General features: G+C 50.0%; 1 long non-coding RNA gene across 1 annotated transcript in view; it reads right to left on the bottom strand.

Annotated features, from left to right (window-relative positions):
* Positions 1–14144: 14144 nt before the first annotated feature.
* LOC143040901 (uncharacterized) overlaps positions 14145–19931 on the bottom strand; it is a 33381-nt gene continuing 27594 nt past the window's right edge. Inside the window, exon 2 of the long non-coding RNA XR_012967759.1 lies at positions 14145–14372. This is a non-coding gene — a long non-coding RNA (uncharacterized LOC143040901). The remainder of the gene's footprint in view (positions 14373–19931) is intronic.

The following is a 19931-nucleotide window of genomic DNA, read 5'->3' as shown; positions in this document are numbered from 1 at the left end:
CCCCCCTTTGAGTTTTTTTGAGTTCTGGGTCATTTTGGTCACCTCCACCGATTTACCCGCTATGTCACCCACAGGTCCGGCTAGGCCTGGGATGCCCTCCACTGCAATCCCACACCACTCAGGCACACGGGATCCCGGCCACAGGCATAAACCTCAAAAGGCACAACTTTGGAGGGCTCTCACCGCCACACCCTTGGTCCCACGATTCTCCTGCCTACGCTGCCCTGCACCCTATCCCACCCTCTACTTGTGGCGCAACTTTGGACCAAATCGCCCACCTTCGCATTTCCCCCCAAATTCCATGGGGCCCCCCCTTTGAGTTTTTTTGAGTTCTGGGTCATTTTGGTCACCTCCACCGATTTACCCGCTATGTCACCCACAGGTCCGGCTAGGCCTGGGATGCCCTCCACTGCAATCCCACACCACTCAGGCACACGGGATCCCGGCCACAGGCATAAACCTCAAAAGGCACAACTTTCCAGGGCTCTCACCGCCACACCCTTGGTCCCACGATTCTCCTGCCTACGCTGCCCTGCACCCTATCCCACCCTCTACTTGTGGCGCAACTTTGGACCAAATCGCCCACCTTCGCATTTCCCCCCAAATTCCATGGGGCCCCCCCTTTGAGTTTTTTTGAGTTCTGGGTCATTTTGGTCACCTCCACCGATTTACCCGCTATGTCACCCACAGGTCCGGCTAGGCCTGGGATGCCCTCCACTGCAATCCCACACCACTCAGGCACACGGGATCCCGGCCACAGGCATAAACCTCAAAAGGCACAACTTTCCAGGGCTCTCACCGCCACACCCTTGGTCCCACGATTCTCCTGCCTACGCTGCCCTGCACCCTATCCCACCCTCTACTTGTGGCGCAACTTTGGACCAAATCGCCCACCTTCGCATTTCCCCCCAAATTCCATGGGGCCCCCCCTTTGAGTTTTTTTGAGTTCTGGGTCATTTTGGTCACCTCCACCGATTTACCCGCTATGTCACCCACAGGTCCGGCTAGGCCTGGGATGCCCTCCACTGCAATCCCACACCACTCAGGCACACGGGATCCCGGCCACAGGCATAAACCTCAAAAGGCACAACTTTCCACGGCTCTCACCGCCACACCCTTGGTCCCACGATTCTCCTGCCTACGCTGCCCTGCACCCTATCCCACCCTCTACTTGTGGCGCAACTTTGGACCAAATCGCCCACCTTCGCATTTCCCCCCAAATTCCATGGGGCCCCCCCTTTGAGTTTTTTTGAGTTCTGGGTCATTTTGGTCACCTCCACCGATTTACCCGCTATGTCACCCACAGGTCCGGCTAGGCCTGGGATGCCCTCCACTGCAATCCCACACCACTCAGGCACACGGGATCCCGGCCACAGGCATAAACCTCAAAAGGCACAACTTTGGAGGGCTCTCACCGCCACACCCTTGGTCCCACGATTCTCCTGCCTACGCTGCCCTGCACCCTATCCCACCCTCTACTTGTGGCGCAACTTTGGACCAAATCGCCCACCTTCGCATTTCCCCCCAAATTCCATGGGGCCCCCCCTTTGAGTTTTTTTGAGTTCTGGGTCATTTTGGTCACCTCCACCGATTTACCCGCTATGTCACCCACAGGTCCGGCTAGGCCTGGGATGCCCTCCACTGCAATCCCACACCACTCAGGCACACGGGATCCCGGCCACAGGCATAAACCTCAAAAGGCACAGCTTTCCACGCCTCTCACCGCCACACCCTTGGTCCCACGATTCTCCTGCCTACGCTGCCCTGCACCCTATCCCACCCTCTACTTGTGGCGCAACTTTGGACCAAATCGCCCACCTTCGCATTTCCCCCCAAATTCCATGGGGCCCCCCCTTTGAGTTTTTTTGAGTTCTGGGTCATTTTGGTCACCTCCACCGATTTACCCGCTATGTCACCCACAGGTCCGGCTAGGCCTGGGATGCCCTCCACTGCAATCCCACACCACTCAGGCACACGGGATCCCGGCCACAGGCATAAACCTCAAAAGGCACAACTTTCCAGGGCTCTCACCGCCACACCCTTGGTCCCACGATTCTCCTGCCTACGCTGCCCTGCACCCTATCCCACCCTCTACTTGTGGCGCAACTTTGGACCAAATCGCCCACCTTCGCATTTCCCCCCAAATTCCATGGGGCCCCCCCTTTGAGTTTTTTTGAGTTCTGGGTCATTTTGGTCACCTCCACCGATTTACCCGCTATGTCACCCACAGGTCCGGCTAGGCCTGGGATGCCCTCCACTGCAATCCCACACCACTCAGGCACACGGGATCCCGGCCACAGGCATAAACCTCAAAAGGCACAACTTTCCACGGCTCTCACCGCCACACCCTTGGTCCCACGATTCTCCTGCCTACGCTGCCCTGCACCCTATCCCACCCTCTACTTGTGGCGCAACTTTGGACCAAATCGCCCACCTTCGCATTTCCCCCCAAATTCCATGGGGCCCCCCCTTTGAGTTTTTTTGAGTTCTGGGTCATTTTGGTCACCTCCACCGATTTACCCGCTATGTCACCCACAGGTCCGGCTAGGCCTGGGATGCCCTCCACTGCAATCCCACACCACTCAGGCACACGGGATCCCGGCCACAGGCATAAACCTCAAAAGGCACAACATGGTGTGGCTCTCACCGCCACACCCTTGGTCCCACGATTCTCCTGCCTACGCTGCCCTGCACCCTATCCCACCCTCTACTTGTGGCGCAACTTTGGACCAAATCGCCCACCTTCGCATTTCCCCCCAAATTCCATGGGGCCCCCCCTTTGAGTTTTTTTGAGTTCTGGGTCATTTTGGTCACCTCCACCGATTTACCCGCTATGTCACCCACAGGTCCGGCTAGGCCTGGGATGCCCTCCACTGCAATCCCACACCACTCAGGCACACGGGATCCCGGCCACAGGCATAAACCTCAAAAGGCACAACTTTCCAGGGCTCTCACCGCCACACCCTTGGTCCCACGATTCTCCTGCCTACGCTGCCCTGCACCCTATCCCACCCTCTACTTGTGGCGCAACTTTGGACCAAATCGCCCACCTTCGCATTTCCCCCCAAATTCCATGGGGCCCCCCCTTTGAGTTTTTTTGAGTTCTGGGTCATTTTGGTCACCTCCACCGATTTACCCGCTATGTCACCCACAGGTCCGGCTAGGCCTGGGATGCCCTCCACTGCAATCCCACACCACTCAGGCACACGGGATCCCGGCCACAGGCATAAACCTCAAAAGGCACAACTTTGGAGGGCTCTCACCGCCACACCCTTGGTCCCACGATTCTCCTGCCTACGCTGCCCTGCACCCTATCCCACCCTCTACTTGTGGCGCAACTTTGGACCAAATCGCCCACCTTCGCATTTCCCCCCAAATTCCATGGGGCCCCCCCTTTGAGTTTTTTTGAGTTCTGGGTCATTTTGGTCACCTCCACCGATTTACCCGCTATGTCACCCACAGGTCCGGCTAGGCCTGGGATGCCCTCCACTGCAATCCCACACCACTCAGGCACACGGGATCCCGGCCACAGGCATAAACCTCAAAAGGCACAACTTTGGAGGGCTCTCACCGCCACACCCTTGGTCCCACGATTCTCCTGCCTACGCTGCCCTGCACCCTATCCCACCCTCTACTTGTGGCGCAACTTTGGACCAAATCGCCCACCTTCGCATTTCCCCCCAAATTCCATGGGGCCCCCCCTTTGAGTTTTTTTGAGTTCTGGGTCATTTTGGTCACCTCCACCGATTTACCCGCTATGTCACCCACAGGTCCGGCTAGGCCTGGGATGCCCTCCACTGCAATCCCACACCACTCAGGCACACGGGATCCCGGCCACAGGCATAAACCTCAAAAGGCACAACTTTGGAGGGCTCTCACCGCCACACCCTTGGTCCCACGATTCTCCTGCCTACGCTGCCCTGCACCCTATCCCACCCTCTACTTGTGGCGCAACTTTGGACCAAATCGCCCACCTTCGCATTTCCCCCCAAATTCCATGGGGCCCCCCCTTTGAGTTTTTTTGAGTTCTGGGTCATTTTGGTCACCTCCACCGATTTACCCGCTATGTCACCCACAGGTCCGGCTAGGCCTGGGATGCCCTCCACTGCAATCCCACACCACTCAGGCACACGGGATCCCGGCCACAGGCATAAACCTCAAAAGGCACAACTTTCCAGGGCTCTCACCGCCACACCCTTGGTCCCACGATTCTCCTGCCTACGCTGCCCTGCACCCTATCCCACCCTCTACTTGTGGCGCAACTTTGGACCAAATCGCCCACCTTCGCATTTCCCCCCAAATTCCATGGGGCCCCCCCTTTGAGTTTTTTTGAGTTCTGGGTCATTTTGGTCACCTCCACCGATTTACCCGCTATGTCACCCACAGGTCCGGCTAGGCCTGGGATGCCCTCCACTGCAATCCCACACCACTCAGGCACACGGGATCCCGGCCACAGGCATAAACCTCAAAAGGCACACATTTCTCCGGCTCTCACCGCCACACCCTTGGTCCCACGATTCTCCTGCCTACGCTGCCCTGCACCCTATCCCACCCTCTACTTGTGGCGCAACTTTGGACCAAATCGCCCACCTTCGCATTTCCCCCCAAATTCCATGGGGCCCCCCCTTTGAGTTTTTTTGAGTTCTGGGTCATTTTGGTCACCTCCACCGATTTACCCGCTATGTCACCCACAGGTCCGGCTAGGCCTGGGATGCCCTCCACTGCAATCCCACACCACTCAGGCACACGGGATCCCGGCCACAGGCATAAACCTCAAAAGGCACAACTTTGGAGGGCTCTCACCGCCACACCCTTGGTCCCACGATTCTCCTGCCTACGCTGCCCTGCACCCTATCCCACCCTCTACTTGTGGCGCAACTTTGGACCAAATCGCCCACCTTCGCATTTCCCCCCAAATTCCATGGGGCCCCCCCTTTGAGTTTTTTTGAGTTCTGGGTCATTTTGGTCACCTCCACCGATTTACCCGCTATGTCACCCACAGGTCCGGCTAGGCCTGGGATGCCCTCCACTGCAATCCCACACCACTCAGGCACACGGGATCCCGGCCACAGGCATAAACCTCAAAAGGCACAACTTTGGAGGGCTCTCACCGCCACACCCTTGGTCCCACGATTCTCCTGCCTACGCTGCCCTGCACCCTATCCCACCCTCTACTTGTGGCGCAACTTTGGACCAAATCGCCCACCTTCGCATTTCCCCCCAAATTCCATGGGGCCCCCCCTTTGAGTTTTTTTGAGTTCTGGGTCATTTTGGTCACCTCCACCGATTTACCCGCTATGTCACCCACAGGTCCGGCTAGGCCTGGGATGCCCTCCACTGCAATCCCACACCACTCAGGCACACGGGATCCCGGCCACAGGCATAAACCTCAAAAGGCACAACTTTCCAGGGCTCTCACCGCCACACCCTTGGTCCCACGATTCTCCTGCCTACGCTGCCCTGCACCCTATCCCACCCTCTACTTGTGGCGCAACTTTGGACCAAATCGCCCACCTTCGCATTTCCCCCCAAATTCCATGGGGCCCCCCCTTTGAGTTTTTTTGAGTTCTGGGTCATTTTGGTCACCTCCACCGATTTACCCGCTATGTCACCCACAGGTCCGGCTAGGCCTGGGATGCCCTCCACTGCAATCCCACACCACTCAGGCACACGGGATCCCGGCCACAGGCATAAACCTCAAAAGGCACAACTTTGGAGGGCTCTCACCGCCACACCCTTGGTCCCACGATTCTCCTGCCTACGCTGCCCTGCACCCTATCCCACCCTCTACTTGTGGCGCAACTTTGGACCAAATCGCCCACCTTCGCATTTCCCCCCAAATTCCATGGGGCCCCCCCTTTGAGTTTTTTTGAGTTCTGGGTCATTTTGGTCACCTCCACCGATTTACCCGCTATGTCACCCACAGGTCCGGCTAGGCCTGGGATGCCCTCCACTGCAATCCCACACCACTCAGGCACACGGGATCCCGGCCACAGGCATAAACGTCAAAAGGCACAACTTTGGACGGCTCTCACCGCCACACCCTTGGTCTGACGATTCTCCTGCCTACGCTGCCCTGCACCCTATCCCACCCTCTACTTGTGGCGCAACTTTGGACCAAATCGCCCACCTTCGCATTTCCCCCCAAATTCCATGGGGCCCCCCCTTTGAGTTTTTTTGAGTTCTGGGTCATTTTGGTCACCTCCACCGATTTACCCGCTATGTCACCCACAGGTCCGGCTAGGCCTGGGATGCCCTCCACTGCAATCCCACACCACTCAGGCACACGGGATCCCGGCCACAGGCATAAACCTCAAAAGGCACAACTTTCCAGGGCTCTCACCGCCACACCCTTGGTCCCACGATTCTCCTGCCTACGCTGCCCTGCACCCTATCCCACCCTCTACTTGTGGCGCAACTTTGGACCAAATCGCCCACCTTCGCATTTCCCCCCAAATTCCATGGGGCCCCCCCTTTGAGTTTTTTTGAGTTCTGGGTCATTTTGGTCACCTCCACCGATTTACCCGCTATGTCACCCACAGGTCCGGCTAGGCCTGGGATGCCCTCCACTGCAATCCCACACCACTCAGGCACACGGGATCCCGGCCACAGGCATAAACCTCAAAAGGCACAACTTTGGGGGCTCTCACCGCCACACCCTTGGTCCCACGATTCTCCTGCCTACGCTGCCCTGCACCCTATCCCACCCTCTACTTGTGGCGCAACTTTGGACCAAATCGCCCACCTTCGCATTTCCCCCCAAATTCCATGGGGCCCCCCCTTTGAGTTTTTTTGAGTTCTGGGTCATTTTGGTCACCTCCACCGATTTACCCGCTATGTCACCCACAGGTCCGGCTAGGGCTGGGATGCCCTCCACTGCAATCCCACACCACTCAGGCACACGGGATCCCGGCCACAGGCATTAACCTCAAATGGCACAACTTTGGGGGCTCTCACCGCCACACCCTTGGTCCCACGATTCTCCTGCCTACGCTGCCCTGCACCCTATCCCACCCTCTACTTGTGGCGCAACTTTGGACCAAATCGCCCACCTTCGCATTTCCCCCCAAATTCCATGGGGCCCCCCCTTTGAGTTTTTTTGAGTTCTGGGTCATTTTGGTCACCTCCACCGATTTACCCGCTATGTCACCCACAGGTCCGGCTAGGCCTGGGATGCCCTCCACTGCAATCCCACACCACTCAGGCACACGGGATCCCGGCCACAGGCATAAACCTCAAAAGGCACAACTTTGGGGGCTCTCACCGCCACACCCTTGGTCCCACGATTCTCCTGCCTACGCTGCCCTGCACCCTATCCCACCCTCTACTTGTGGCGCAACTTTGGACCAAATCGCCCACCTTCGCATTTCCCCCCAAATTCCATGGGGCCCCCCCTTTGAGTTTTTTTGAGTTCTGGGTCATTTTGGTCACCTCCACCGATTTACCCGCTATGTCACCCACAGGTCCGCAAGGGCCACGTAGGACATCCACTGCAATCCCACACCACTCAGGCACACGGGATCCCGGCCACAGGCATAAACCTCAAAAGGCACAACTTTCCACGCCTCTCACCGCCACACCCTTGGTCCCACGATTCTCCTGCCTACGCTGCCCTGCACCCTATCCCACCCTCTACTTGTGGCGCAACTTTGGACCAAATCGCCCACCTTCGCATTTCCCCCCAAATTCCATGGGGCCCCCCCTTTGAGTTTTTTTGAGTTCTGGGTCATTTTGGTCACCTCCACCGATTTACCCGCTATGTCACCCACAGGTCCGGCTAGGCCTGGGATGCCCTCCACTGCAATCCCACACCACTCAGGCACACGGGATCCCGGCCACAGGCATAAACCTCAAAAGGCACAACTTTGGGGGGCTCTCACCGCCACACCCTTGGTCCCACGATTCTCCTGCCTACGCTGCCCTGCACCCTATCCCACCCTCTACTTGTGGCGCAACTTTGGACCAAATCGCCCACCTTCGCATTTCCCCCCAAATTCCATGGGGCCCCCCCTTTGAGTTTTTTTGAGTTCTGGGTCATTTTGGTCACCTCCACCGATTTACCCGCTATGTCACCCACAGGTCCGGCTAGGCCTGGGATGCCCTCCACTGCAATCCCACACCACTCAGGCACACGGGATCCCGGCCACAGGCATAAACCTCAAAAGGCACAACTTTGGGGGCTCTCACCGCCACACCCTTGGTCCCACGATTCTCCTGCCTACGCTGCCCTGCACCCTATCCCACCCTCTACTTGTGGCGCAACTTTGGACCAAATCGCCCACCTTCGCATTTCCCCCCAAATTCCATGGGGCCCCCCCTTTGAGTTTTTTTGAGTTCTGGGTCATTTTGGTCACCTCCACCGATTTACCCGCTATGTCACCCACAGGTCCGGCTGGGCCTGGGATGCCCTCCACTGCAATCCCACACCACTCAGGCACACGGGATCCCGGCCACAGGCATAAACCTCAAAAGGCACAACTTTGGGGGCTCTCACCGCCACACCCTTGGTCCCACGATTCTCCTGCCTACGCTGCCCTGCACCCTATCCCACCCTCTACTTGTGGCGCAACTTTGGACCAAATCGCCCACCTTCGCATTTCCCCCCAAATTCCATGGGGCCCCCCCTTTGAGTTTTTTTGAGTTCTGGGTCATTTTGGTCACCTCCACCGATTTACCCGCTATGTCACCCACAGGTCCGGCTAGGCCTGGGATGCCCTCCACTGCAATCCCACACCACTCAGGCACACGGGATCCCGGCCACAGGCATAAACCTCAAAAGGCACAACTTTGGGGGCTCTCACCGCCACACCCTTGGTCCCACGATTCTCCTGCCTACGCTGCCCTGCACCCTATCCCACCCTCTACTTGTGGCGCAACTTTGGACCAAATCGCCCACCTTCGCATTTCCCCCCAAATTCCATGGGGCCCCCCCTTTGAGTTTTTTTGAGTTCTGGGTCATTTTGGTCACCTCCACCGATTTACCCGCTATGTCACCCACAGGTCCGGCGAGGCCTGGGATGCCCTCCACTGCAATCCCACACCACTCAGGCACACGGGATCCCGGCCACAGGCATAAACCTCAAAAGGCACAACTTTGGGGGGCTCTCACCGCCACACCCTTGGTCCCACGATTCTCCTGCCTACGCTGCCCTGCACCCTATCCCACCCTCTACTTGTGGCGCAACTTTGGACCAAATCGCCCACCTTCGCATTTCCCCCCAAATTCCATGGGGCCCCCCCTTTGAGTTTTTTTGAGTTCTGGGTCATTTTGGTCACCTCCACCGATTTACCCGCTATGTCACCCACAGGTCCGGCTAGGCCTGGGATGCCCTCCACTGCAATCCCACACCACTCAGGCACACGGGATCCCGGCCACAGGCATAAACCTCAAAAGGCACAACTTTGGGGGGCTCTCACCGCCACACCCTTTGCCTCACCATTGTCATGAATTTGACCCAAAATCCCAAGGTCATCTATTTGGTCCTAACTTGCTCCAAAATTCCATCCAAACTTTGGTGGACATCAATGTACTCATCAGAAGGCTCAGATCAAGGGTGTGGCGGTGACACCCCTCCAAAGTTCCGCTCTAGTTTTAATATATCATGGTTATATTCAACCACAAAATCTAAGTTGAATATATCGTCCTTAGATTCAAACAACAAATCTTACTGTAATCAAAAGGAAAGTAAAAGCGCCCCTTGCCTCCATACTACCCTCTCCAACTGCACATCTTCAAGCCACTTCTATCTTCAGAAGGGCCCAGAGTGCACCTCAATTCGTTATACCCAGCCACTCGACAGGAATCCATCGTCTTATGCATGGCCTGTCCAACTAGTACTGAATTGGGGGAGAACGATAGCATGTGGTTGGTATTATTAGTCATCCACGCCTGAACCTGGTGTTATACAATTGCTTAATGCGCACTCGGCAATTGGTAACCATTTTCAAACTTGGATAACCCCTCGAGGGAGCACCTCTATGCAGATTCGAACTCGGACCATTGGGCTCAGTAGGTCCAGTCTTAGTCCGCTTGGCCATGGGTGCCCAATTTAATGCCAATCTGGAACTTAATACCATGGTAGAAAATTAACAATAAGTTCTCTGTAAGTTCACTCCAGATCAATTTTTGCAACCTTCTCCTTCAATTTATTCATCTCCTCCTTCTCCTCCAATTTATTCATCTCCTCCTCCTATTTTCCCACCTCCACTCATAGATTAATCAAAAACATTTGTACCCAGCATGGGAATCGAACCCAAGTTCTATAGCACTTTGCCACTATCATTTCCTTACATCCGGCTTGAACATGACGTATTATCTCACTCATTTTCTTTCATTAGTCAATGGGTAACTATATCTTACACAGGTCACCCAAAAAAGTTACAATTTACAAACAAAAAAGGATTTCATGAAAATTATATATATACAAATGGATACATATATCAACCCAAATACCACCATGAAATCATCAAAACAAGTGTGTATAAAATTTCATTGTCAAATTTGTAACAAGACCATTCCAAAGAAATCAAAACAAAAATGTCACATATGTAACATTGAAGTCTCAAACCTCAAAAGGCACAGTGAAACAAAAGGTTGTGGAGGTCAATTACGAGTTCATTGTTATTCCGACATTAGTACAATTGATCCAAAACCTTTTATCATGAGTATGGTGGATGTTATAGAGAACAGAGTCAAAGAGCACAATTGGAAAGGTTTGAAAATTTCTCTTTGTCTGAAAGTTCGGTTCTACAAGAAGTTAGGAGATGGAAGCAGATCAATTCAAGAGCCCTGGATCAACAGTGGCGAGATGAAGCCGATGACAGATCTTTCAGAAATAAAAAGTGTAGTGCTAGATATGATTGGTGTCAGATTGCTTGGATGAAAAGGACAAAGAGAGAATTAGTAAGACAGTTAAGGCTGCTGCTCAAAATTACGATTGGAGTGGAACAGAATTCCCAGTCAAATTAGATAAGATCACCATATTTGAAGAATCCCATCAGCGTCAGTGTTTGCCTTTGATAATGATGAAAATAAAAGCCTGTATCCTTTAAGAATTACAAAAGTGAAAAAAGATAAAGATAAAGATGTAAACCTTCTCTATATATACGAGGAAGAAAATAACCACTATGTATTGATGCAAGATTTGAGCCCATTTATTAATAAAAGTCATAATGGACGAGTTTTCCCTTCTTCATACTGTCTGCATCCCTTCTCAAAGAAGGAGCTACTTGATAAACATGAACCTGAATGTTCAGTCCATAAACTTGTACGAATGGAGCTTGTAGAGGGACGTATTGTCTTTAGATCATTCTTTAAAAAGATAAAACATTCTTTTGTAATAGATAGCGATTTTGAAAGTACTCTTCATAGAATAAAAAGAAGACAGCCAAATCCTCAAGGATCTTATACCTTCTATATGCAAATACACGAGCCTAACTCATTCGCATGTTACGCAAAATGCTCGGTTGATAAACACTCAAAGTATACAGAAGACGTAAGCAGCGGAGCTGCCCTGGGACCGGAGGCCTTAGGTGAGGATACAGGAAAGAAATTTGTAGAGTATTTAGTTGAGGAGATGAAACGTATATACAATATCATGAAAAAGATCAAACCAATGCGCCTCACCAAGGATGATTGGGACAAATACAATACAGCTACTCATTGTCACCTTTGCGAGCAACAATTCACAGATATAAGAACGACCAGTCTAAAAATCGTGTGAGAGATCACGACCATTTATCGGGGGAATTTAGGGGGGCAGCACAAAGTGAGGGTCATTTTGGCCACTTCTCCCGATTGGGTTACCACCTCAGCTATAGGTCGAGGGCCACCAGGGCTCTTGCGGATCGCACTTAGATACTGCTCAGGCTAAAAGTACGGGCGCCAACAGGCGGAAATGAGAGGGGAAAATGACACAAACACAAACAAATTGGCTGGTCGCCACAACCTCGCCCTTGGGTCCAGGTTCCCGATACAGGTGTTAGAGGGATGGCAAGTAGCGCGACGGAAGAAAATCCCCCGTTAAAACGCGGAGGAAGGCATGACCGCACCTCTCCCCAAGTTTAAGCTTCGGAACCCTGAAGCCTTCCCAAGCCCCTACCAGGCAATTGTATCGCTGGAAAGGGACAACCCGGGGCTGAAGATCACGCTCGGCGCTAACCTAAAGGGTGAGTACATACTCACCCACAGGGAGTCGGCAATGGAAATGAAAGCCCAGATGGGACCCAGGGCAGGCTGCAGGCTAGTTCGTCTTGACCCCACCGAGAAGCACACCAAGGTATCTTCTTGACTTTCCACTGGAGGCAATCATGGCCCACCCCCGCGTGGTAACCGCTGAACGTCTGCAGGCCAGGTCAGACAAGACAGGAGCTGGTGGTCCTTTAGGGCATAGCACCGGCAAAACTCGACCTAGGGGCCTGGGGTAGGTATCCCTCATGTCCATTCACCAGAGAACCTGTGCGGTGCTTCAAATGTCAGTGCTTCGGACACCTACAGATATGCTGACCACACAACAGCAGGTGTGGCGTCTGCAGCTTACACCACACGACCGAAGACTGCATTCAATCCCACAGAGCCAAAGAAACCACCACTGCAAGACGCCCAAACTGTGGCAAAGGGCACCACGCGTGGAACCTGTGATGTCCCGAACGGATCAAGCGCCTATCCTCCAGGAAAGAAGCACACCAGCAGCACCCACCCCTTAGCCATCGCTTCGTTCCCGCACCACCGCCCACCTGACATGCATGGCAAAAGTCGGACAGCACCCCAACAGCCAACCCCGTCCAGGTAACGAGACCCCTGACACCACAGCAGCTTCCAGGACAATCACAAGGGAATGCGAAACAGTCGGCCAAACCACAGAAGACAGACAAGAACGCCAGATGCGGCAACCAGCACTCCCACCCCCCAACGCATCACCAGCTGTGGTCCTGCAGCCGGCATTGCCCCAGACAGACAGGAAAACTCCGTGCCTCAAGCCAGCAACACCACCTGGGAACCAGCTTGACCTCCTGTGCAGGCTCATTAACTACCTTGTCAGGGTCATCAGTAGGCTCCTGCAGAATCCAGACACAGCCCCCACAAACAATGCTGGCCTGCATGCCTTATTCCTGATGGAGACAATGGGCACCCAGCTGGAAGACCAGCCCACACCTACCACCAACCCATCCCCCGACAGCTGTCACACAGTGAATATTCACATTCATGATCGAGCCAAGTAGTGATGCAAACACCCTGAATATCCTTCAATGGGACGTGCAGGGGCTAAGGAGCAAGAGGCACAAAATCCAGCAGGCAATTATCCAAGATAATATCAAACACAAAAAATAAAACCAATGAAATCACAGCTGCCAATTTTTCTTGGCATCTAATGAAAATTTTCCAACCACACCATCAACTGCCACAGCAGGTACCTACTGGTCATAATTGTTTTATTTATATATATATATATATATATATATATATATATATATATATATATATATATATATATATATATACATGCACCAAAAGACCCTTTCCTCCCCACAAGAGAGGTTTATAGAAAGGAAATGTGTATATTGAAGGGAATTATTATGTATATATTTCCCTCTTACTCACTGGTGGATACAGTTCTTACCTTTCTCACCAGACGCCAGGTAGTTGATTTCAACTACTGTCAGTCATCAGCCTCATCATCAGACGCCTCCACTCATCTCGATCCTCATAAATTTGTTCATTTACTTCTTCCAACGTTAAATTTCTTCCTTCTAAGCTCTTTTTCACACACTCCATCCACCTTTTCCTGGGTCTTGCAACTGGCCTCCTTCCTCTAGGCTGTGAGAGTAAACACCTTGTGAGATCGAAACCTTTATTGGTACTACGTTTCGCTTGTTACAGCTTTTTCTGTACTTGAAAAAGCTGTAACAAGCAAAACGTAGTACCAATAAAGGTTTCGATCTCACAAGGTGTTTACTCTCACAGTCTTGTCGGCTTTTGCCATTGTGATTCATCTTCCTCTAGGCTGCAATTCCAAATACTTCCTTGGATATCTACTTTCCTCCATTCTTTTCATATGACCAAACCATCTCAAGTTGTTTCTTTCTATGATTCCAACATGTAACTCATTTACCAAAAACTTGTATGTTTAATAAAACATGAGAGATACAATATAAATAGTTTTTGTATAAAAACTGTACAACACATGTTTCAACAATAACTTAACAATACTGAAAAATTAATCCCATTTGGATTTTTTTGTCATTAACTGTTCCGTTCCATCTTCTGATATCGCTACGTACACCTTCTTTTCCCGATGTTGTGACTTCATGTAAGCTAGGTAAGCTGCACTGCCAAGGATGCAAATCACACCAAATGTCATAATAACAGCATTCTGGAAAAGAAAGAAAAGTAAATGTAATAGCTAATACATCTAGTCTTGTCTTCATTTTATAGAAATTCAACCCAGTATCATAAAGCAGACAACTGAGTACTATAAAAGTCAAAATATAACAGTTAAAAAATTATTATCAAAAACAGGTTTTTCAAGTCTTTGGATCATAATTACATTTCCATAGCTGTACAAGTACAAAGGGGTAAATGGCTCATGAACAAATATAACTACAATAAACCCACCCATATCCAAGCTAACTGGACTAAAGTGTGTTCAGATTTGTGTATTTTTTAGAAAAGTAAGGTAAACTTATCCCCCTCCACCCTATCACCATTCTGCTACTCCAGTGCTAAATTTTTCTTTCTGAAATCATGTAATAATAAATGAAGTTCAGATACTGACAGTTCTAATATGAAAGTGATTATGAATGTAAATGAACGTAAATGAAAATTATACAGGCTAAAACTCTAGAATGCCCAAAGAAATTGTAGGAAACCACAACTTCATACATATATACATATACCAAGGCTTTTTCCCCCTTACAAGGGAGGTAGCCAAAAAGGAAAAGGCATAAAATCATTCCCACCCATTCCATACCTGAATACACTCCACACCCCTCCACCTTCCCTCTTATCTTAGCACCTCCTGGATGACGGGTCATCCCTACACCTTGTCAACTGCCCTGGGTCAGAGGCAGTGTCGCAAGACACATCACATCCACAGCAAGGCCACTTCATACATACAAGCAGGAATAAAGTGCTACTAAAAATCCAAAACTATTAATATACCAAGACTTCTTCCCCTTTATAAGAGAGAGGGCCTGAAACCCAAACCTCAAAGTATTTCAAGAAAAGAGAAACCAGCCATGATCATTGGTTCATAACTCATCAAAGAGATCTAGTAGACCTGTCCTAAGTGAGATAGTAGAGCAGTGTAGTATAAAATGCTCTGCATATGATGGTTACATTCAGGTCATTTGATATCTGTTATCTGCCCAATTCTGCATTGGTATTATTTCAACGCAGGGTGGTGACCTAGAAATAGGCACGCCAGTGCAATTCTAGTCTATCTTAGGAATGATCTCTCTGCTGGGTAATATATTAAGGGGGTCTGGTAAAGTACAGCGGCATCTCAGAATTCAAATGCCATCAGAAGTTGAACAACTTGGAATCTGTACAATCGCTCCTTCATGTGATCTCCTCTTAGCATCCATTCCCAAATGTCCATTTCTCATTACACTTTATAATCCACCAAGGCATTTACTTGGTTCTCTCAATCTACATTCTACCTCCATCTCCACTCCTCCCTTTACTACCACATTCACACCCAAGTATCTAAAGCTTTCCACTTCCTTATCACTCACTTCCAATTTGCTGCCATCCTCTCTCCTAGTCCATCACATTACTTTTACCTATATTTATTTTCAATTTCCTTCTTTTCCACACCTTCCCAAACTCTGTCACTATCTTCCTTAATCCCTCCTCTGATCCTACTACAGTGCCTGTTTATCATCCATTCACACCTATCTCTTAACCTCTCCTTTCCCTACTAAACAGACATTCCCCTTTCATCCAAGGACACCTTCACCCCATCCTTTTCCCAGTCTTCCCTTCATGTTAACTCTATCTAGCTCTGCTTTCCACACATTCTTTCCTACAGCAGTGTACTATGTTCAGGTTACCATCCATCACTACAACAATACCATCACAGAATAGGCCAAGCCACAAAAACAAATTACCCCAGACATAACCATTACACAAAAGACACTGAACATGTTAACTATACCCACACAACACTTCTTCCTTGAGTAACTTATGGGCCATTCTGGTGGATATTGCCGGTTACCCGAGACCTGTGTCTCCTGCAAGAGAGATCTGGAGCAACAGATCAGCTGATACAGAAAAGGACCCATACTAGTGGAGTTCTGATTTTTATTCTCCAATTATTATACTTCATTTTCAACTCGTGTATGGTTCCAAATTGTCTTCTATCATCTAGGCCAGGGGTGGGGAACCTTTTTGTGCATAAAGGCCACCTTACAAGTCATCGTCCCATATAGAAGCCGCACTGAACAAATTATTATTATTTTTTAGATTACTTTAACCCTTTTTATAATAAATAATATACCTTTTAAATAATAAATAATATGATTTTTTAGATAATATGTATATCAAATTCCGCAGAAGGCCGCACTTGATGGCCCGGAAGGCCGCAGGTTCCCCACCTCTGATCTAAGCTATTCCAGTTTATGCATACATATACATACATATACCAAGGCTTTTTCCCCCCTTACAAGGGAGGTAGCCAAAAAGGACAAGGCACAAAAACATTCCCACCCATTCCATCCCCGAAAACACTCCACACCCCTCCACCCTCCCTCCCATCTTAGACCCTCCTAGATGACGGGTCATCCCTACACCCTGTCCACTGCCCTGGGTCAGAAGCAGTGTCGCAGGACACAGCACATCCACAGCAAGGCCGCTTCATTAAATCGGGACCCCCCCCTCTCCGTCGCCCCATATAAAGGAGAGGACGGGGAGAAAACCCTTCAGGCTGCGTCAAAAATTTTTGCTCACACACACACACTACCTCACCCCCCAATCCCCTGTCCAATCCACCTCATGCATCACAACATTTTCCATATACAACCATTCTCCATTCACCCCTGTCTTCTGTCCTCTCCCGTCCTTCCTCAACAGACATTCCCCTCTTCCCCAAAGCCCCCTTCACCCCATCCATCCATCTCATCCTAGGACGTCCCCTCATGTTCACTCCTCCACATCTGCCTTCCATACCTCCTTTACTAGTCTTTCTTCACTCATTCTTTCCATGTGTCCAAACCATCCTAATACTCTTTCATCCACCCTATCTCCCAGCTCCCTTTCCACCCCTGTTCTCCTCCTCACTTCCTCATTTCTCACTCTATCCAGCCTAGTAACCCCATCATACTTCTCAGACACTTCATCTCAAACACATTCAAGTTCCTTCTCTCTTCCTCTCTTATGTTCCATGTTTCTGCTCCATACAGTGCTGTTGGCACAGTCACTCCTTCATACAGTCTCCTCTTAGCATCCATTCCCAGATTCCTATTCCTCATTACACTTTTTAAACCACCAAGGCATTTACTCGCTTCTCTCAATCCACATTCTACCTCCACCTTCACTCCACCCTTTCCTGCCACATTTGCACCCAGATATCTAAAACTCTCCACTTCCTCCAGTTGCTCTCCCTTAATGCTTACTTCCATATTACTGCCACTTTCACCCCTTGTACATCTCATCACCTTACTTTTACCCACATTTATCTTCAGCTTTCTTCTATCACACACTCTCCCAAACTCTGTCACCAGCTTCCTCAATCCCTCCTCCAATCCTGCCACAAGCGCAGTGTCGTCCGCAAACAACAGCTGGCTCACCTCCCACTTTTCTCCAATTTCCTTAACCATCTCCAATCCCTGACCCACTACCCTTGCATTCACCTCTCGCACCACCCCATCCATGTATAAGTTGAACAGCCAGGGTGACATAACGCATCCCTGACGAAGTCCCACCTTTACCTCAAACCACTCACTCTCTCCATTTCTAATCCTGACACAAGCTCTACTACTCTCATAAAAACTCTTGACAGCTCCTAGAAGCTTTCCTCCTATCCCATATATCCGCATAACCTCCCACAGTGCCTTTCTGTCTACCCTGTGGTAAGCCTTCTCCAGATCCATAAAGGCCTAGAAAACATCCTTCCCCTTACCTATAGCTTTCTCACATATCTGTCTTACCACAAAAGTCTGAGTACACAACCTCTACTTGTCCTCACCAATTACTCCCTCTGTTCCTCTCCTAATCATCTCAATCAAGATCCTCCCATAAGCCTTCCCAACTACACTTAACAGGCTAATCCCTTTGAAACTACTACATTCACACTTGTCACTTGTCCCCCTTTCCCTTGTAAAGTGGAACTATATACGCACTCCTCCAGTCCTCTGGCACTCTACCTTCTCTCCAGCAAACATTAAATAACCTCACCAACCAGTCCACCATCACTATACCTCCTTTTTTAAGACATTCTGCATGGCATCCATCCAGACCAGGTGCCTTACCTGCTTTCATCATCTTAACTGCTGCCTTCACTTCATCCTTCCTTATTTCTCCTCCATTTTTCTCTCACTCATCACTCTCATTTTCTTACCATTTCCCACTGCAGCTATCTTTCTCTCCCTATCCTCCTCCACATTAAGCAACTCCCTAAAATATTCTGCACATCTTCCCATTACTGCCTTCTCCTCCAGTATCATCTCTCCATCTGCACCTTTTACCTTTTCTTCTCTACTTGATTCACCTCCTCTTCCTCTCTTAATTTCTTTCCAAAACATCTTTTTATTACTTTCAAAATTTTCTGTCATACTCTTACCTTCCTTTACCTTTTTTTTTTACTTCTCTTTTCTTTTCCCTTTACGTCTCATATGACTCCCTCGTCCTACTTTGCAACCAATCTGTGAAAGCTCATTTCATCTCTTCTACAACCTTCTTCATTTCCTCATCCCACCATTCACTACCCTTCCTTCTATTTCCTCCTGACCTTCTTGTTCCACACACCATCCTTGCACACTTTGTGACTCCCTCCTTGAACCATCCCCATTCCTCCTCCACACCTACCTCTACTCTATCCTTCACTCCCTCCCACTCTTCCTTCAGCTTCCTCTTGTACTCCTTTCTCCTTTTCCTCTTCATTTAGAGAGTTCACTCTAAGCACCTCCCTACCTTTTGTCCCTTTCCTCTTCCTCCATCTGTCCTCCACGCTCAACTTACCTTCCACCAGAAAATGATCTGATATTCCCCCCACCCTCTCCCCTTAGCACATGTACATCCCTAACTCTTCCTATCATAATCCTATTTACCACTACATAGTCCATTAAAGCTCTATCTACCACCTTTCCCTCCACCACCCTCTCCCATGTGTACTTATGCTTGACTTTCTTTCGAAACACTGTATTTGCTATCATCAACTCTCTTTCTAGACACATTTCCACCATCAACTCTCCACTACGATTCTTTCCTGGAACTCCACATTTCCAAACCACTCCATCAATTGGCTCCTTTCCTACCCTAGCATTAAGGTTTCCCAGTACTATTACATTTACACTTCTCCCTAAACCCTCTATGCACTCATTCAAATCTATCCAAAAGGCCTCCCTTTCTTCTACATTATTCTCACTGCCAGGCCCATATACAGTTTATGCACCTGTACAAAAAAAAATGCATTTTTCCACATCTTTGAGATATGTTGTTGACAACACTTCACCCCATTATTATACAACACATTAAAAGGAAAACTGCACTGTACACAATTATACACAACATACACTCTATATGTTATTGGGAGAGGCTAAAACTCCTCAAGCTCTTTTTACTGCAGAGCTGCAGGGAGTGCTATATGATGATTTACAACTGGAAAGGCCTGGAGGGCAGAGCAGCAAAACCATCCCAAAAAGAAGGAGGTATTATCAAAGGGAAACACCATCCCAGGTTTGGTAGGACCAGTGAAAGAATATCCATAATCACG

This window comes from Oratosquilla oratoria, chromosome 29 (genome assembly GCF_046742065.1).
Source record: "Oratosquilla oratoria isolate Oo_2021 chromosome 29, ASM4674206v1, whole genome shotgun sequence".
In the NCBI taxonomy this organism is placed as follows: domain Eukaryota; kingdom Metazoa; phylum Arthropoda; class Malacostraca; order Stomatopoda; family Squillidae; genus Oratosquilla; species Oratosquilla oratoria.
This window is presented reverse-complemented; position numbering and strand designations above follow the sequence as displayed.